We start from the raw sequence: 17,226 nt of genomic DNA on the forward strand, positions 1-17,226 counted from the left end.
ATAATTCTCCCATTGCAACAATGTGGCCAGATGAGGATTCGGATGTTGCCAACAGTTGCACTTGCTGCGTGATATTTTGTAATCACTAGTTTGAAATACTGGCTGAGTGGAAACATTATTTGTCGCAAAAAGTTTAAAAACAAAAACTACTAGTTGCGTGACAATCAACTTGCTTTTAAGCGCCTAAACAGTATTACACTTGCATAAACCGCCAAGCGCTCAAGCAGACGACAGCCTTTTCGAGCGGCAGTTGACGCATGCAAGTTGGAGAGACCTTTGATGAGAGGTTCGTGCGTTGATTGATATGGCGAGTGAAGACGACTTTAAAGAAATTCGTCACTATTTCACGGACGAAGAATGGAAGGGGCTTTCGGAATACGTGAAGACGCGGTATGCGAACATCAAAGAGAACTACGAGCTGATGGTGAAGCTGGGTGAGTGAACACTTTTCACTGCCTTCCTTCGGAGCTGTCTGAAAAAAAACGCCTTGCTTCAGCAGTTTTCCGCGATTCATATATTTCATAACTACCAGAATGAAGCGATTTTAAACGCAACAACAGTGCATATTAGAAAACTGCATCAGGAGAATCAGTTTAAGTTTGAATGAAAACTTTTTTGGGCCGAGATCAACGGCACACAGTTGTGCGCCAAAACAGACTTCGCTGATTGCTAGCATAAAAGGAGATACAAGCAAAAACTTAATTACGGATAACAGGTACGACTCTTATCTGCATATTTACAGAACTGAAGCCACCGCTTCCTGAATTTATGAAACCGAAACCGGCTGCACCTAAACCTCCAACAAAGTCAAACTCCCGTAAGTATGCAAAGAACTGCCACACAAAGTCAAGTGCTGAGCAGTTATCTTTTCTACTGCCACTTTCTAGCTTCAGTTGCTACAGCAAAATGCGCGTCTCAGTCTCGGTTTCACCTCAGCGATACCGGAGATAAGAGTTTTGGATGACTTAGCATATAAAAGCTGGAAATCATGTTGAACCAATATTTTGTGGAGCAAACAGTCAGCTTTCCAGATTGGACAGTCGAGCTACTCGTTGATGTGAGTGCGAGTTGTTTCTTTCCATATGCAAATGTAGGTATACGTCATGTTCTCAAGCTACATGCTGGCTAGATATAGTGGAGGGCGCGGTATAAATTTAGACCAGCTACCCATGCAGTTACTGACGCTTTAATGTGCGGAGACATATCTCAAAGAGCACGGGAGGTTTGCGTTTTGCCTCCATCAAAATGTCGCAGTGGGTAAAATATAGAAGAAAAAAAGACAACCATGTGCCGCCGCGGTAGATTCGAACCTAGGATTACACCCGTACACATGCCGCGGATGGTGGTCTACCAACTCAGCTCTAGTAATTGCAGTCTAAAAAAATAAAACTTGGAGCCAGAATAACTACATTCCTGAATAAGAAAATGCAACAGCATTTCGAAGTTGGCCCACCCACAAATATTCCAGATGACCCCCCGAACTTTATGTCCACCCTAGAAAATGAACTAAGGTGGAATAGTGGGTGGATTAAGATGGATAGTAGGTGGATTGGAGTGGATTAGTGGAGAATATTGGGTGAATTAATGTGGATTTGTGAGTTGGATGTGGGTGACTGGGTCGGATCAGTGTAACTCAGTGTCCAATGGAAGCTACTCGAACATTCTTCAGATTTTCAAATTTGGCGGTGCCGCCGATCGACGGCACGGCCCTCTCGACCAACCATGGAATTTCATTAGAGAGAAACCCGGTGGTTTTGCAAGACGACTGCCTAAATTCGCATTAATAGAGCACACACCTCAACACACGCACAGATTTAGGCTGAGTATGCCCAATGCAGGGGCTTCTGCACACCGAAATACATTCTCATGGGAGAGGGAAAAACCGTGCTCTCGTTCGCTGGCTCCTGACTGAAGGGTGAAAATGTGCGCGTTCTTTATAAAAAAATTAGGCAGTGGCTTAGCTCTGGTTAAGCCTGGATATACAAGCGAAAATCTGCAGTTGTGCTTGGCTTGACGTCATGGCTGTCGCAGTTCGCGCACAATGCAGCGGGAGCACCACGATAACGGTGGAGGCGTTCGGCCGTCCACACACTGCCTGTACGGAGGCGGAGGAAGAGACGGAAATCGGCGCGGTTAAATTTCAGGGGGCACTTTGGCTCTCCAAAGTGCTGCAAGGTGAAGGCGTTTCCTGGTGCAGTGTTTGTATTTTATTTACTTGTTATATTCTATTTTACTTCTTTCATTACATTTTTATTTGTTTGCTTATTTGAATTGTTTTCTTTTTTATTTTTTATTTATTTCTTGTTTTTTTTATTAATTTTTCATATTTTATTTTTTCATTTTGTTGGTTTTCCTTTCTTTTCTTAGTTTTTCTGCTCATTACATTTTTTCATTTCATTTTTTATTTCTCTTTCTTTGTTTAATGCAGATTAATTTTTTCTAATTCTGATTTTTTTATTCCTTTCATTTTATTTATGAAACCCATGCGTTCACAGATGCGCCTTTATCATGCTTGAAGCTTGAGCATTCGTGGCGGACTGGTAGCGTCTCCGGTTCAAATGCCAAAGGCCCTAGCTCGATTCCCAGCCTCGGCGCAGTTTCTTTCTAATTAGCGACGCGGCGGCGGCGACGGCCACCTGCGCCGCGCGTGACGTCACTCGGTTTCGCGCATGCGCAAACTCGCCATTCAGTTTCACGGCATACGCGAAGCTCGCTTCCGACCCTCGTAGTGAAACTTTTCGCTCCAAATGTTCTGTGGATATACAAGCGATACGGTTCCTTCTGCATCAGTACAAGTCTCTGCATTTGAATCCGAATTCGGAGATTCTCGGTAGGGTTATACGGCTGACCTGCGCCTGTCTTAATTACGCCCTACCTGAATTAGTGGCAAAATTCATACTTAATGGACACCCCTAAAAATGGTCCTTCAATTCCAGCCTGTGGTTATTGATCATCATTACTGTGTGCCGACAAATTTCTCAGGTTACTGTATTCGAATATTGCCACAAAACTTCAGCACTAAAAGAAACCGCATTTATGACCTCTTGAGGAAAGGCCATTTGATGTACAGCATATGTCAGTAAAAATTTAAAGCTGTTCTCCACCTCTGTGGTAAAAGGGAGAGTCAGAGGCGTGTTGCGGATATCCGCACCTTTTGAATACTGTTTCTCAATGTAGCTTTGTTTAATTGTGCCACAAGGTGGATAAAATTAGAGGGGATACTTAAACTCCTCCTTAAGGGTATGGTGCAATGGCCTAATGGGTTAATTCCCGCATGTGCAGAAGGTCATTCAATACTTTACATTCGCAGATCCCTGGGAGTCCTCATACCCATCCTGGTGTAGCGGTTATAAGCGATATATGCCATTGCCCTCCTATAGAAGGTGCTCCCAGCACTGGGCCTTGTGCAGCCCAGGTTGCTCTTCCCGAGCGACCAACCATTAATTTAACCGCCACCTCCTATGGTGGGAGGTTTTCTCCCTATCCACAGGCAGGTTGGGATGACGGCGCCAGGTCACGTGACCTAGGTGACCCCCCCCCCCCTGCCTCCTAGGTTGCTCTCCGGGCACCACCTGCCAGAGACATGCTCGTGATTTTTCTCTGACAACGGCGTCACTGGGTTTTCTGGACAACGGGACCTTTTACGTTGTCGCGTTAAAAAGTTGCAGTTAGCTTTATACTGCCTGTACTTGTATGTCTGGCGTGCGCAATTTATTAAGCACTGATCAGAGCTCTTTAACTTCCCTTCGAGCTTGTTTCGCTATCACGTTGTTAGTTTTAGGTATTTTCACCTGCGAACGTTCTGGGAGTTTCCTTCACTTTCTTTCTTTTTTTAATTCCATACTTACTGAAACACCATTGGAATCTTCGACCTTGAACACGCATCTGAAACTCCGTCTGCTTTCCCCATTTCTTCCGGCAAAACAAGAAAGGAGTTCACATTCCTGTTTTTAGTGCGCCTTATCAACTCTACTGATTACTTTCAGGCACCCAGAGTCGAAACCATGGCAAGCCAATCAAGGACACGCAGGTAAGGGTTTAGTTCTGTGCAGGTAGGCCTTTATTGCAACCTGCAGTGGGCCAATGCTTAATTGCAATTAAGCTGGTAATGCCTTATCCTTCATCATCCTGTCTTTGTCTTTGGAAACTGAAATAAGTTTAAGCTTCAGTACTCCTCCGACAAAAAGTATTCTTTAGCAAGAGAGACGTTAAAAATATGTTAAACCGCACAATACACTACCACTACTCGCATGACGAAATATTCAATGAGCCTATTTCTTCCAATACTGTCTCTTTGTCTTCTGCTTGGTATGCTGCACTGCGGAATGAGCTTTTTTTGCAGTTGTTTAATGCGGCTTATTTGCGCACGTCATAATCAGGCATGTTTGACAAAGAACGAGAGCTCAAGCCGGATACAGAAGACCGCTGCTCGGCGCCGACAGCCGTGGGCTCCTCCGGTAAAAGGACACCGTGCCGAAACAGAGAAGAGAAAGTTTTCAGAAGATGGCTACCGTGTCGAGACAGGTAAGTTATCAGTTTCCTCACCCTTGCAGAGAAATCGTCTGTCCATTGCATCTGTTTATTCGCTGTAATCTCCAGTGCTTGAGCGACCACTTGGAGAGGTTCCTAGAAACGGACTGTTCGAAATACAAGGTCTGTTCTGAAAGCAGTAGGACTGGTTTTTTCTTGGGCGAACGGGTGGACGAGAGGTATTCTGCGTGTGCAGGATTGTTGAAGGGGGATATTGGGAATGCTGGGGAAAATCCGCAGTCGGCTCTCAGCCGTTGAAGAGAGGAGGTCGCTTGTACTGTGAACCCCTGTCGAAACGTCTCATCACGCAGAATCGTCGAGCGTTTACTGGATCAGCGATACGCAATCAAATTTTGAGTAAATCTTGGTAAAACGGGCAGAGAGACTCGCAACATGATTAAGGAGGCCTACGGTGACGCTTCCATGGGTAGATCAGGTGTTTTTTGAGTGGCACAAGCTTTCCCGAGAAGGTAAGGAAAGAGTGGAGGAAGACGACCGCTCCGGACGCCCTTCTACCAGCAAGACCAACGAAACTGTGTAGCTAGTGAAACATTTAGTTAACAGTGATCGTAGAATGAGTATCAGAATGATTGCTGATGACTTGAGCATTCCTCAAACCCAAGTTTTTGAGATCGTGACAGAAAACTTATCCATGAGGAAAGCGTGCGCGAAGTTGGTGCCGGGAGTGTTGTCAGAGGAGGAAAAGGCCAACCGGTAGGGTCTTCTTCATCATGTGAATGAGGACCCCGATGTTTTGCCCAGCACAAGGCGGCAATGCTTCCTCAGCCCCCCTACAGCCTCGACTTGGCCCCGCCAGACTTTTTTCTATTCCCGAGAATAAAATCAACGCTCGAGGGTAAACATCACGAATCGGTAGAGGTGGCTCAACAGGCCGTGACGAGGGAGCTAAACAGCATTCCGGTCCAGGCGTTCCTGGAGGCGTACGAAAACTGTAAAACTCATTGGCAGCAGTGAGTAGGTGTGGAAGGGTGCTACCTTGAAAAATTGTAATCGTTTGTACTATTCTCTTGAATAAATTTTGTTTAAAAAATGAGTCCTACTACTTTCAGAACAGACCATGTATAACATATTTCAGGAGAATACTCTCAGTCGCGGTGGACGTCAGTTCATTAGAAAATTAATCCGATTAGCTAGCTCGTTACCTAAGGTTTACTGACATTTAATGAACTCCTGATGGTCTGTGGCTTCCACAAACCTGCCTGCCTCTCTTTGAACTGCACCATCCTTCTCTTGAGATATCCCTTATCATTCCCTGGTTTGGGTCAAACGCCTTTGATTAGCACGGTGTAGTGTTTTGTGGCGAACGATTGATGCCAAACGCTGATCACATAAAGTGTTTTCCTTTACCCATAAACTGATGAAATAATAGACAAAGGCAATGCTTTTGGATTGAACTTGCTTTACACGCACACACACACACAAAGCGCGATCTATTCCTGGCCTTAGCGACGAGCATGTGGCAGGTGGTAACACTTTACGTACTCCACCTTACTCGCCTCAGTTACCGCTGGAAACGGAGCTGACGACAGGCGCTACCCAAAGCGTGCAGTCAAGGAAGTCAGCTACGTGGAGGAAGGTGAAGACAGCGGCCAGGGGTCGTCCGGCCAGCCCTCCTGTGAGTGTGCGGGTTCCCGGAGGAAGCCCGCTTGTTTGGTTGTCCTCAATTGTCCCTAATAGGGATATTCAACGAGGGGTACTCACTGAGACCAGACAGAAAGTGACAGACCCATCACCATGAAGAGCTGGGGCGGCAGTAGATTTCCGGGAGCATACGCGATGAGTTATTGCAGGCTGTTTTGCAACCAAAGGTTAGAAGGGAGAAAAAAAAGCATTAAGTGTTGGGTGCATGACTATGCAGGACTGCGCTCTCTGAGAGTTGCCTAAAAGAAAGCCTAATGACACAGCAAAACTACACCAAACGAAAATGGAGGCTGGGCAGAGTTTCGTCTTTGGTATCTCATGATGAAAAAAAAACTTTTCTAGCAGAATTTCCAGCTGGAGTGATATTTGGCCGTGTAAAAGAGACTCGAGCTGGAACAACTCCAGCTGAAAATTTTCCACCTGGAAGCAAGAACTGCTCCCTGTGGACACAATTCCGAGTAAATAATCCAGCTGAAAAAAAAAAATGCAATTCTAGCTGGAATTGAAGGTTTGCAGCTGGAAAGGCATGATCTGCAGTTCACACATTTCACCTGGGATTGTTACAACTGACTAACTTCTTCGGAAAAATTTTATTACAGACACAATCACGCGGTTATCAGCCAAGTTTCCGCTGAGTGTCACTGAAACAGAGTCTGTTAGGAGACGTGTGCTAACAAAACAACAAAAAAAGAAAGGAATCGGCAGAGTTTTTGACAATGGTATGGGCTTAAGTTTTCAGACATCAGTTAATTACTACGGATTACGTACAGTTTGATGTTTTACTCTGCTGGAGATTGGTGTTTGGGTTTTGTTTTCAATAAAAGAAGCTTGATAAGCTGCAACTTGTTTGCTTTTTATCTCAGAATCGTAAGATTCCGTTGAAACTGCGACAAGCCATGCTTATAGCAAGTATCCTGTGATCAAATGCAGCCTCGCTTGAGACATCTTCCAGCGGGTCCCGCTACCCAAGACGCCAACGAAAAGAGGTCAACTACATGGAATGCGACTACAGCTCCGACGAGGAATACCTATGTGAGTTGTCTAATAATTGGTTCCTATATAAGGATTATAAAAAAAGCATCCTACACGATAGAAAAACTAGCAAGTGTATAGATACCTGTCCTACAGGACGACATGTCTACAATGTTAGGAGGTCTTAGCAAAGACCCTTTTGAGTTGGCCTTGGCTGTTTAGACTCTGGAGTGGCTAGTTGGATAACTCTTGCACTTTTAATCGCTCAGAAGAAGCGCAGTGACAAATGCCTTTGCTATCAATGCCTAATGAGGCTTGGGCACCACCGAGGCTCATGAGCTCACCCGAGTAAGCGAGCACTGGATGCAGAAAGTCAACATTCTCAGTGGCTTCTGCAAAACCCCGGACTGGATACTCTGCTTCCAGTCTGCGATGACTGCGGGATCGACCACCCTGGCGACTGCCCCGAGCACGGACCATTGACACACGTCAAGGACGCGGAGGTAAGTGCGAAGCGCGTGAACTTTGAATGGTGATTCTGAAACCCTGGCTTCAGACCTTGTTCGTGTCTGCCTGGTGTCGGTCGACACAGAGTGAGCCAATGGAAAATGCGAACAGCGAACTTGTCAAGCAGATAGAGACAGTGGTCTGTAACATGAGAGTGCGCCTTCATCTTATGGGAACCCTCTACTGTGGCAATTCTGTCTCCCTCCTTTCACTGCCTCTTTCGTTCTTTCCCTGACGGCGTGGTTCGGGTTCCCACTTTGTGCGAGATCGTTAACTGCGCCTTTCCTTTTGACCCCACCCGTATATACTATGTGCACGTCTTTTGATTATTTCAGCCCGTTTCAGAGACTATCGCATTCATCGTCATCATCATCATTAGCCTGACTACATGACTACACCCACTGCAGGGCAAAGGCCACTCCCACGTCTCTCTAATTAATCCTGCCCTTGCCAGTTGCGGCCACTGTATCTCCGCAAACTTCTTAACCTCATTCAACCATTGCATTTGCATTCAAGCAAACACAAATGACGAGAATTGTCGGGTTTCAAACTTCAGCTCCAGAGAGCACTGTAGTCTGTGCATTTCCAGTGCTGTAGAAAACGGTAGCCAGAGGCATCGCAGGCAGCCCCAAAAGGCCACGCCATCCGCAGGTGGACGCCGGGGACCCGCTTCGCGCCAACAAGACCCTCCCCGATGGCCTGTCCATCCGCCGCTCTACCATCAAAGGGGCCCAGTACGGCGTGTTCACACTGAAACCACTGCCCAAGAGGATCTACTTTGGTCCTTACGAGGGCGTCAAGGTGGAGGACAATGGAGAGGGCAACGGCTATACCTGGCAGGTGCGTCGGACACAAGACCTCTTTAGAACCACTGAGACAGCAACGGTTAGAAAACTTTTCCCTGTGTTTTACGACGGCAGTTAGATGGTTACCAACAAGATATATTTCCACGTAATGTCAATACCTGCCACCAGATATGTTGCAAGGGAACTTTCAGTGAGTGGTCTAACTATTTCTAGCTTCCAGGATAGACCTGCATTAACCTATGTACCATATAAATGCTCACTTTGAAGCTCTCTCAGCATACTCTTCCATTTATGGAATTCAGGTGAATGTCTGTTGTGGCGTAATGTTTGCCTTACTAAAATAATAGCATGGCACCACGGTTCTGTATAACGGCGTAGTATGCAGCATGTTTTGATTGAATACAGCTTCACAAGCTATCGCTGTGGGCATTTTTGATGTCTTCTGCGCTTCAGCGTTAGGCTAACATTCACAAAAATCAACCTTCAAACATTCTTTTTGGAAAATTCCTTCGATTCTTCACTCTGTCAGCATTTTTCATAGTGATTCAGGGCACCCCGGAGCTAAATCTGAGGACAGAACATCCGGGTGATTGTTTTTCCTGGTTCATCCGCAGATTCGCAAAGACGGCGAGATGTTTCTGGTGGACGGTCGTCCGCTGGACAAATCCAACTGGATGCGCTACGTGAACTGCGCGGCCAGTCCACAGGAGCAGAACCTGGTGGCCTTCAGGCGCGATGGACACATCTACTACCGGACACCCAAGGCCGTGGGCGCCGGCGAGGAGCTCTTCGTGTGGTACGGCACAGCATTCGCCCGGGAGCTGGGGCTTCTCGGCAAGCCACGAGGTTCGGGGCCAACCGCGGAAGGTGAGGGTCTCGTCATTTTACGCCAGCGACGAACAGCTCCAAATGGGTTGGGTGAGCTGATTAATGTTGAAAAGAGAGGTTGATGATCTCTCGATGGCAAGACACACTAGAACCTTGAGTCGAGTGCTGAGGCGTGTTGCATTGCAGGAGTTTTATTTGTGTTGGAACGGAACCCAACTTTCTCATGCACAAAATATATGACCTTCGTTTTCAAATTTCAATCCTCAAAAACTCGGAGCGTAAAAAAAAGGAAATTTTTTTGGAGTTCAAATTCAGTTTATAATTCAGATTACTTATCAGACTTTTAGTACATACTTCTTTTTTTGGCCTTTTTTCAGCAAAATAAAATTTTGTATGAGAATGAATTTTCGTTCGAGGCACATAATGTTTAATTTTTAGTCATTACTTTATAAAGAGCACATCATTGAGTAGTTGGACCAAAAACTGCACAAATTATTGTGTACATTATTATAATCACCTACGCAGCCCTTCTGCGTTCATGCAAGGTCTACCCGCGTCTGTTTGTACATCTCAAAACCATTCCTTCAGTTTCGGGACGTTACGCCCCAATAAACCAAACCAAACTATTCCTTCAGCATTAGAGCGTCCATTTCTAAGTGCAAGAGTACTGAAACAAGACGTCGTTAGTGAGGGTTCCGATTTGTTCCAATGATGCGAACAAGACGTCCTTAATATATGTCGTTACATTAATGAGCCTCATGACTAATAGCTAGGCTTTAAAAGATGTTTAAGATCATCAGTCGGCTAATAAATCTCTCCTCTGGAATAAGCACAAGGTATTCGTTAACTGTCGGGTGAGTTCCTTGAGCACTAGAAAAGGTATATTCACTATGGGAGACGCACTTGTAGGTAAATGTCAGATTTCACGTGATTTTTAAGAAGCCTATCTGGTGTGTCCGAATCGGGTGAAATCAGGTTTTACTCGGAAACGAAGGGCCCTAAATATATGACTGCAAAGTCTCTCGCTCTGAGTGCAATGTTACTGGCTGTATATCTCCTTGCAGATGGCAGAGCAGCTGGATACAACTTAAGTCTGCAGTGAAGCTCCGCCCACATTCAGCCTCCGCGCATAGAATTCCTCCACGACAAAAAAGTAGTCCGTTGTTAGTACTTTACTTGTTACCTAAACAGGAAACTAATCACAAGAAAAAATCATAATCTCTAGAATTTTAATACCTGGCTTGTTTAATAATCAAACACTAAAAACCTGATTTCGTTTACTGTTGTGATTAGTTAGCAGAGTAATAGGCGCAAGCGAATACCAGGTTATGAAAAATGTATTTTAATGGCTAACGCATCATGTGAAAGAAGAAAATATGCAAGTAAAATGGTGTCCATGGTCCTTTAAAGGTGACTGAATTGAAGCGATTTACCTGAGAAACACTGGAGAATGGTAAATTGGTACATTTACCTTTCGCCAGTGTTTCTCAGGTAAATTGCTCCAGGTGGGTGGGCCTTCTGGTGGCTGTTCGCTGCCGACCAATCTCGCCGGAAGCTGCCAATGCAGATTGTCAGGGCGAACCAATCAGGGGGTGACTGCGTCGGACTTCCGCCCGCCTCTACATGCCGTTCTACGTTCGGGCAACATGGTGGCGCCCGTCGAAGCAGGGCCTCCCACTTCATCACTAATTCGTCGTTGCCACTACACTGTGCCTCACTGCGCCTCAAAAAGGAATTCTGAGAATGAACCAACTAGCCCCACAACGCATATTACTGAGCCTCACGTTCACGGCAAACGAAAGGCGCGCAAAGCTTTCGCTCTATGTGAAGATGCCTGCAGAAAAAAAACTTTCGCAATAAAACATGCCAGATTTTCAGATTTCTCCTGGAGTTCTCCGTATTAACAAGGCGATGAAAACAAAGCGATAGTAACCATTCTGTGCCCGTCTGTACATGTGAATTTGTGATTATTGAAGCTTGATGCTGGAACCTCATGCTAGGACGTTCACGAGTCTGTTCTGTTTGTTCTTTCTGCACTCAGACGATGGAAACCACGAACCCGAATTGCAATCAGTCTTCTCCTGCGACACATGCGGCGATCTCTTTGCCGCACAAGGCCACCTGGAGAAACACAGGCGGCACAAGCACCCGCAGAGGCCACAGGGAAGGCACCGTTGCGCCCACTGCCCCTACTCCAGCGATAACATGTAAGGCAAGATTTGACTCCTCGCCACTTTTGGGTGCTTTTAATATGTATATGTACACCTACGACTTTGCAACAAAAAAGTGTTCTTGATTACTTAGATTAAAGAAGGGTGGGAAGGGGTGGGGGCAATAGCATGGTTTGACAAGAGTTACAACCGGATGCAGTGCTATTACAGTGGGATATAAAAGATATACTGCGCCCTCCTCCACCTTTTTTTAGACATGTTCTGTCTTCCTCTGGGGAGTGGCGAAAATTTGGCTGCTACCGGTAGAAAACAAGCGATGAAGACATGAGAATCCAGTTCAGAGGTGCCACCAGAGCTTGTTAAGTGGCAAGAGTATGTTTGAGAGCTGTCGCCATCTGTCGCAAGCTACCGTCACTAACATGAACCGAGCACGGCCACCTTGATCACGTGATCATCAACTAGAGCTGACTGTTGGTTTTCAAACAGGGGAGGTGCGCATGCGCGGAGCTGCCGTGTGGAAAAGGTACAACTGGATCCGCGGCCACGGGTGGCAACACGCACGCAGTGGGCAGCTTAGTTTTCATCCTCTGCGCCGTCAGTGAGGCTTGCATGCTTAGCGTGTCGGCATCCCTCTTTTAATGCGAAAACATTTCTTGTGTCATGAGTGGCATGTACAGGGCTTGTTCGCAGAGCGTGTCGTCAGAGCATGTCTGCACGAACTGTCAATCATCCATTATGGGGGTAATTAGTAGAACTGTTGATTGAATAATTATGCAATTCATACAAATGAATAATTAATTTGTCGTGGGTATAATAGATGTCGATTAATTAATTGGGCAAATTAACCAATTAGTTGGTTTAGTAAATTGTTTTACCAATAGTGGATAATTAATCGAATATGTGAAGTATTTAGTTACTCAATTAATAAAAACAAATAAAATCTATTAAGTCGGCATACTGATGCATTATTTGTGTTATTAACTGCCTGAATTAGTGCAGTTAGGGGATTACTTTGCACATTCGTCAGTAATTGAGTCGATTTGATGAATTAATTATTGAAATAATTATTTCATTAGTACTTTTGTGCGCTGACTTGACGCCCTAGCAATTGCACACGCGCCTTCGGATGTGGTAGAACCGGAGTCGGAGCGAAAACACGACTTTAGAAACGGCAGAGGAATAAAGAAACTGACGCACAGCAACATAATCGGCAGCAGTGAGAGAAATGCTTTCCCACTGCTGCACCTAAGCAGACTTAAGTGCATCCCTGGAGTTTTCTTCCCCCACCCAGATGCAACGTCACCGCCCACGAGCGGACCCACACTGGTGAGCGGCCCTTCGTGTGCCCGGAGTGCGGGAAGGGCTTCAAACAGCGGCCTCATCTCACCCACCACCTGCTGGTCCACTCTGGGGAGAGGCTGCACGAGTGCGCGGACTGCGGACAGCGCTTCAATCGAAAGTCCAATCTGTCGCGTCATCGCAGGGAGCAGCACTCTGTGGATGGCGGGGCTACATCCCACCTGTGTCCCCACTGCGGAAAGGGGTTCACCCAGAGGGGCCACCTCAACACTCACCTGCTGACACACACGGGAGAGAGGAACCACGCCTGCTCACAGTGCGGGGAGAGGTTCGCGCGACGCGGCCATGCCATGAGTCACGAGAGGGTGGTGCATCACCGCCAGTACAGGCTGCACTGCCCCCACTGCGGGAAAGGCTTTGTGAATATGGCTGATATGAGAAAGCACTTGCGCACACGCCACGACTCCGCTGCGGAAGAGGAGTGAGGGACTCAGTACAGGAGGAGGCACACGTGAGGGAGGGAGGGAGGAAGTACGTCAGTCGCAGAGCCGCCATGAAAGAAGTGTAAAGGGAAAAGCAAAGGCAGCTACCCTGAAGGGCTTACCCGATGGACAGATCCTAGGCGTACGGGGCAAGCGCCTACGCGCAAGGGCATACGCTGGAGTCTGTATGCGCATGCGCGAGCCACAACGCGCGAGCAGGCGCGATTGGGGCGCACATATCTGTGCAGATATCGGCGCCTGCGCACGGCGCGTAGGAAGCGGGGTCCGGTGAACAATGGGAGGACCGCGGGGCTCTCGGGGACTCTTTTCTTCCTGGCTTGAAGCTCTTTCAGGTTCCCCCATGTTTTTTCTGGGAATCTTTGCAGCTCCCCAGCCAGCGGTATTTGACAATGCAACTGAGTGGCAGCAAGTTTGGCCTTTCAGGTATTTATTCTAGAATAATTATTGTTTGTGGTAACACTTTGCGACTTGTAGATTGCACTCGCGTTCACAACCAACCCGGTAACGTCCCTGTAACTGGCTGTGTCAATAAAAAGTGAATACATAAAGGAACATGCGCGTCATCCTTTGATCAGCATAACATGGATCTAACCGCCATGACCATCCCAACTGTATGAGCTATTCGTATGGCTTTTTTTTCGTAAAGCCCAGAGCTATAGTCAATAAAGAATACTGATGAACCCCAACACGAAAAATAACATCTGGCTGGATCGTGCTCTCAGTTTCACTGCAGTCTGTATTGCTGCCTTCATGCTAGGATTTGCAGAATATTCTATACTGATATATGGAGTTACCAAGGTAAGTGACGGAAGCTTTTTTCATGCCCGAATGATCAAAGTTGTTTGTATACATGGTAGTGTGCGCCTAGTGCGCTGTGTCGTAGTGGGCGCGACAACCTCCGTATCATACGAAACAATTCTGGACAAAAGCATTTTTGAGAGGGAAACCGTTTACAAACGCAATTTTTTTCATAGAATGTAAGATTTCACTGTAACAATCAATATATCCGCAGATCACCCAATGACAGTCTTGCACATTTTTTTCTACTAACTTTTTCGCTATCGTCAAAAGCGTTTTCATTGGTTTTCTATGGCAGTCTTATCTGTTCGATGCGATCGATGGAAACAAGCTAAAACAAAGATTTTGCTACATATCAAAAGAATGGGTGATCACCTTCAATATTTCCATAACAGTGTCTTACAATTTTTGAATTTTCAAAATTTTTGTCTCACCTGACGCAAAGCTATAACACTGAAGAATTGAGCTCCTTTTTGCGCCCATGCTAAGGATGACGACTGAATGTCAAAGACGAAAGCTGACAACTACCTGCACAGACTTTAATGCTCACCTTCAATGGCCTTCCGCTTTACAGAGTCTTTAACCAACGTATATTCCTACATATCCTGAACAATGCTTCGGTTGCGTCGTGAAAGAAATGTCGGCTCTTATTTGATTCAACACCCTGGAACAGCCTCTTGTGGACAGGCAGAACATCAACAGCGCCACGTACCGTATAAAACGGCATTGTTTGAGCGCATACAGACCCGCAGCCATAAGTTCGTGAACTAGATAAAAAAAGAAACGATCTGGTCATCGCTTTTGCATGCTATCTTGAATAATTATATACGGCCTGATGTCGACTGTGCTATTGGCAGAGTGGCCGATTACATATAAAGCAAAGCGTCAAGCCCGCATAATCTATGAAGTTCATTCACCATCAATAAGCGTTTGACGGCGGATGGGCAGCATGTGTGATTCGACCGCATCAAAGTCCAGCTGTTGAAGTAACCCGAATCTTTTTTTGCCTACCCCCTTAAAGGGCCGATGAAACGATTTTTACTGAGGTTAGGAAAAGTGCACGGGCGCTCGGCACTCCATAGTTCGTCACCGCACCACAAAAAAAATTTAGGCTATAGTCAGATAGAACTCAAAAAAGCAAAGCAACATTTCACCGTCAAAAGAGGCAAAGGCATTGGCCAATTTTTATGATGCCGCGGGTGATCGGATTAAACCGTGGTTACAACACTTTCATCTGCAACTCCATTTGAGCAGAAACCACTATGTCATTACAAGCGGCCGACGCCATTGATTGGAAGTGCCTCCTTCGAGGGGGGGGGGGGGGGGGGGCATTGCAGTTTCGTTCTTTCGTTGCATCCGACTATAACTTCACTAGTACCGATGAAACATAAAGTTAAAAATGATGCTCCTCCGCTCTCCACTAAACCCTTAGGTGCCGACACGAGAGAAAAAAAAAATTGGGGAGGGGCACCTTGGCTCTCTAAAGTGCTGCAAGGCGAAAGCCTTTCCTTGCGTACTATTTTTTTATTTGTCATATATATATATATATATATATATATATTAATTTTTTTATTTTATTATGTTTATTTTTCTTTTTTTTCATTTTTGTTAAATGAAACCCATGATTCACTAGACGCCTTTATTCACACCCAAACCCTGTGCCAACTCTGAGCACTGTATGGTGGTTGCTCGCCTCGCAGGCAGTGACTGCTCAAAATTTAGGCCGAAATGGGCGCTTTGGAAGCTGAACTCCTCAGTAATTAAAGATGAAGAATTTGTCATTCGTGTCCGCTCGCAACTGGAATCCTGTTTCTCGAGCAAGAGGCCGTTGTTCGCCGCTTAGAAAATGTTTAAGCAGGACGTGTGTGCTACAGCTTTCACCATATCACCATCATAATATATCATCATCACCATATATCGCCATCCAGTATCACCATCATTCACCACAGTTACACAAGCTGAACCTTACGTATCCTACAAACTGCTCTTTGAAAGACAACCTTCAGGAAAGCTTATATGGAGAAAAAGTGCAAATTCTAACCTGGTGAGTCATGACCAGAAGGTACAGCATGTTTGAGGTCCCTGGAGCACAAGCCTGCATGTGAAAACCACATTACATTCACTAAGACACTAAGTTCATGTGGTGTTATGTGCATGACCCGGTGAATATGGAATACAATCTCGTAAAACAGCTTTTCCAGGTTGTGTAGGTCGAGCTGGAAAAGAAAAGTGTTGAAAAGCAAACATTCATTTTAGTTCTGCATGAAGATAACTACAATACTTATGCTCACGAAAAACTGATAATTGCCTACAAATTTATAGGCCTACTGGTACCGAGCCAACAACCATTGCATTGAAGAATGAACTTGCACCATTTCTGGCTTCATGGGACGGGCAGTAAAAATCTGCCTACACAGGCTTAAGAATTAACGAGTGTCATTCATTGTTAATGACAAAAAACATTGATTGATACAGCCATCATTTTTTTATTAAAACTTTATGTTAGGTGGATGCTCAAACGACTAGGCCACCGCTGCGCTTGGTCATGCAAAACGAGTGGCAAACTGAGTTCCATGAACTGACACATAAGTTGCCACTAATTAATAGCATGATGGGTAGTAAAATCTTCATAACTCGTATTTCAAAAGACCAGAAGAAATGCCCGATTTATTTGAAGGTTGATGCATGAAATGCCAGCCCCACCCTCAAAATAATAAAAATAAAAACTACCAAAAATGCGGTGACAGCTTATGAGGAGGCTCCGTCACCCAAACAGCAAACGGCATGTGATGAGCAGCTTCGGCATGCTGGAAGAAAAAAAGTGGACATAAATGACAGGAACACAAGTTTTCATCAAAAACAGTACGACTGCTATATATATATAGCTGTGTATATAAAAAGATATCACACTTGACAAACCAGCTGACGTTGCCACGGGCTAGCAGTTAAGCTCAGAAACTTAATCTACATGTCTACACTATTCCTTAGCCTAGCAACAAAGAACAAAGATTCTCCTTGCATTGTCGGCACTGCTTCTGCTATAGGCACACCAGAGGTGCATAGACTACAATGCACCATGCAATAGGTGGGATTTTTACACCATAACTTGCACTGCTGGTGACACCTCAATTCAACCCCACCCCTCCGCCG

General features: G+C 45.6%; 1 pseudogene across 1 annotated transcript; it reads left to right on the forward strand.

The window, feature by feature from the left end:
* The first annotated feature begins 304 nt into the window (after positions 1-304).
* On the forward strand, positions 305-13,263 carry LOC149329362 (histone-lysine N-methyltransferase PRDM7-like; annotated as a pseudogene). Its single transcript, XR_016285424.1, has 11 exons — positions 305-434; positions 716-817; positions 3,987-4,030; positions 4,380-4,524; positions 6,053-6,166; positions 7,123-7,224; positions 7,591-7,667; positions 8,323-8,511; positions 9,092-9,344; positions 11,347-11,512; positions 12,768-13,263. The product of XR_016285424.1 is annotated as a histone-lysine N-methyltransferase PRDM7-like (transcript).
* The last annotated feature ends 3,963 nt before the right edge of the window (positions 13,264-17,226 follow it).

The sequence above is a fragment of the Amblyomma mixtum genome, chromosome 9 (assembly GCF_055824585.1).
Source record: "Amblyomma mixtum isolate Tamu chromosome 9, ASM5582458v1, whole genome shotgun sequence".
Classification (NCBI taxonomy): Eukaryota; Metazoa; Arthropoda; class Arachnida; order Ixodida; family Ixodidae; genus Amblyomma; species Amblyomma mixtum.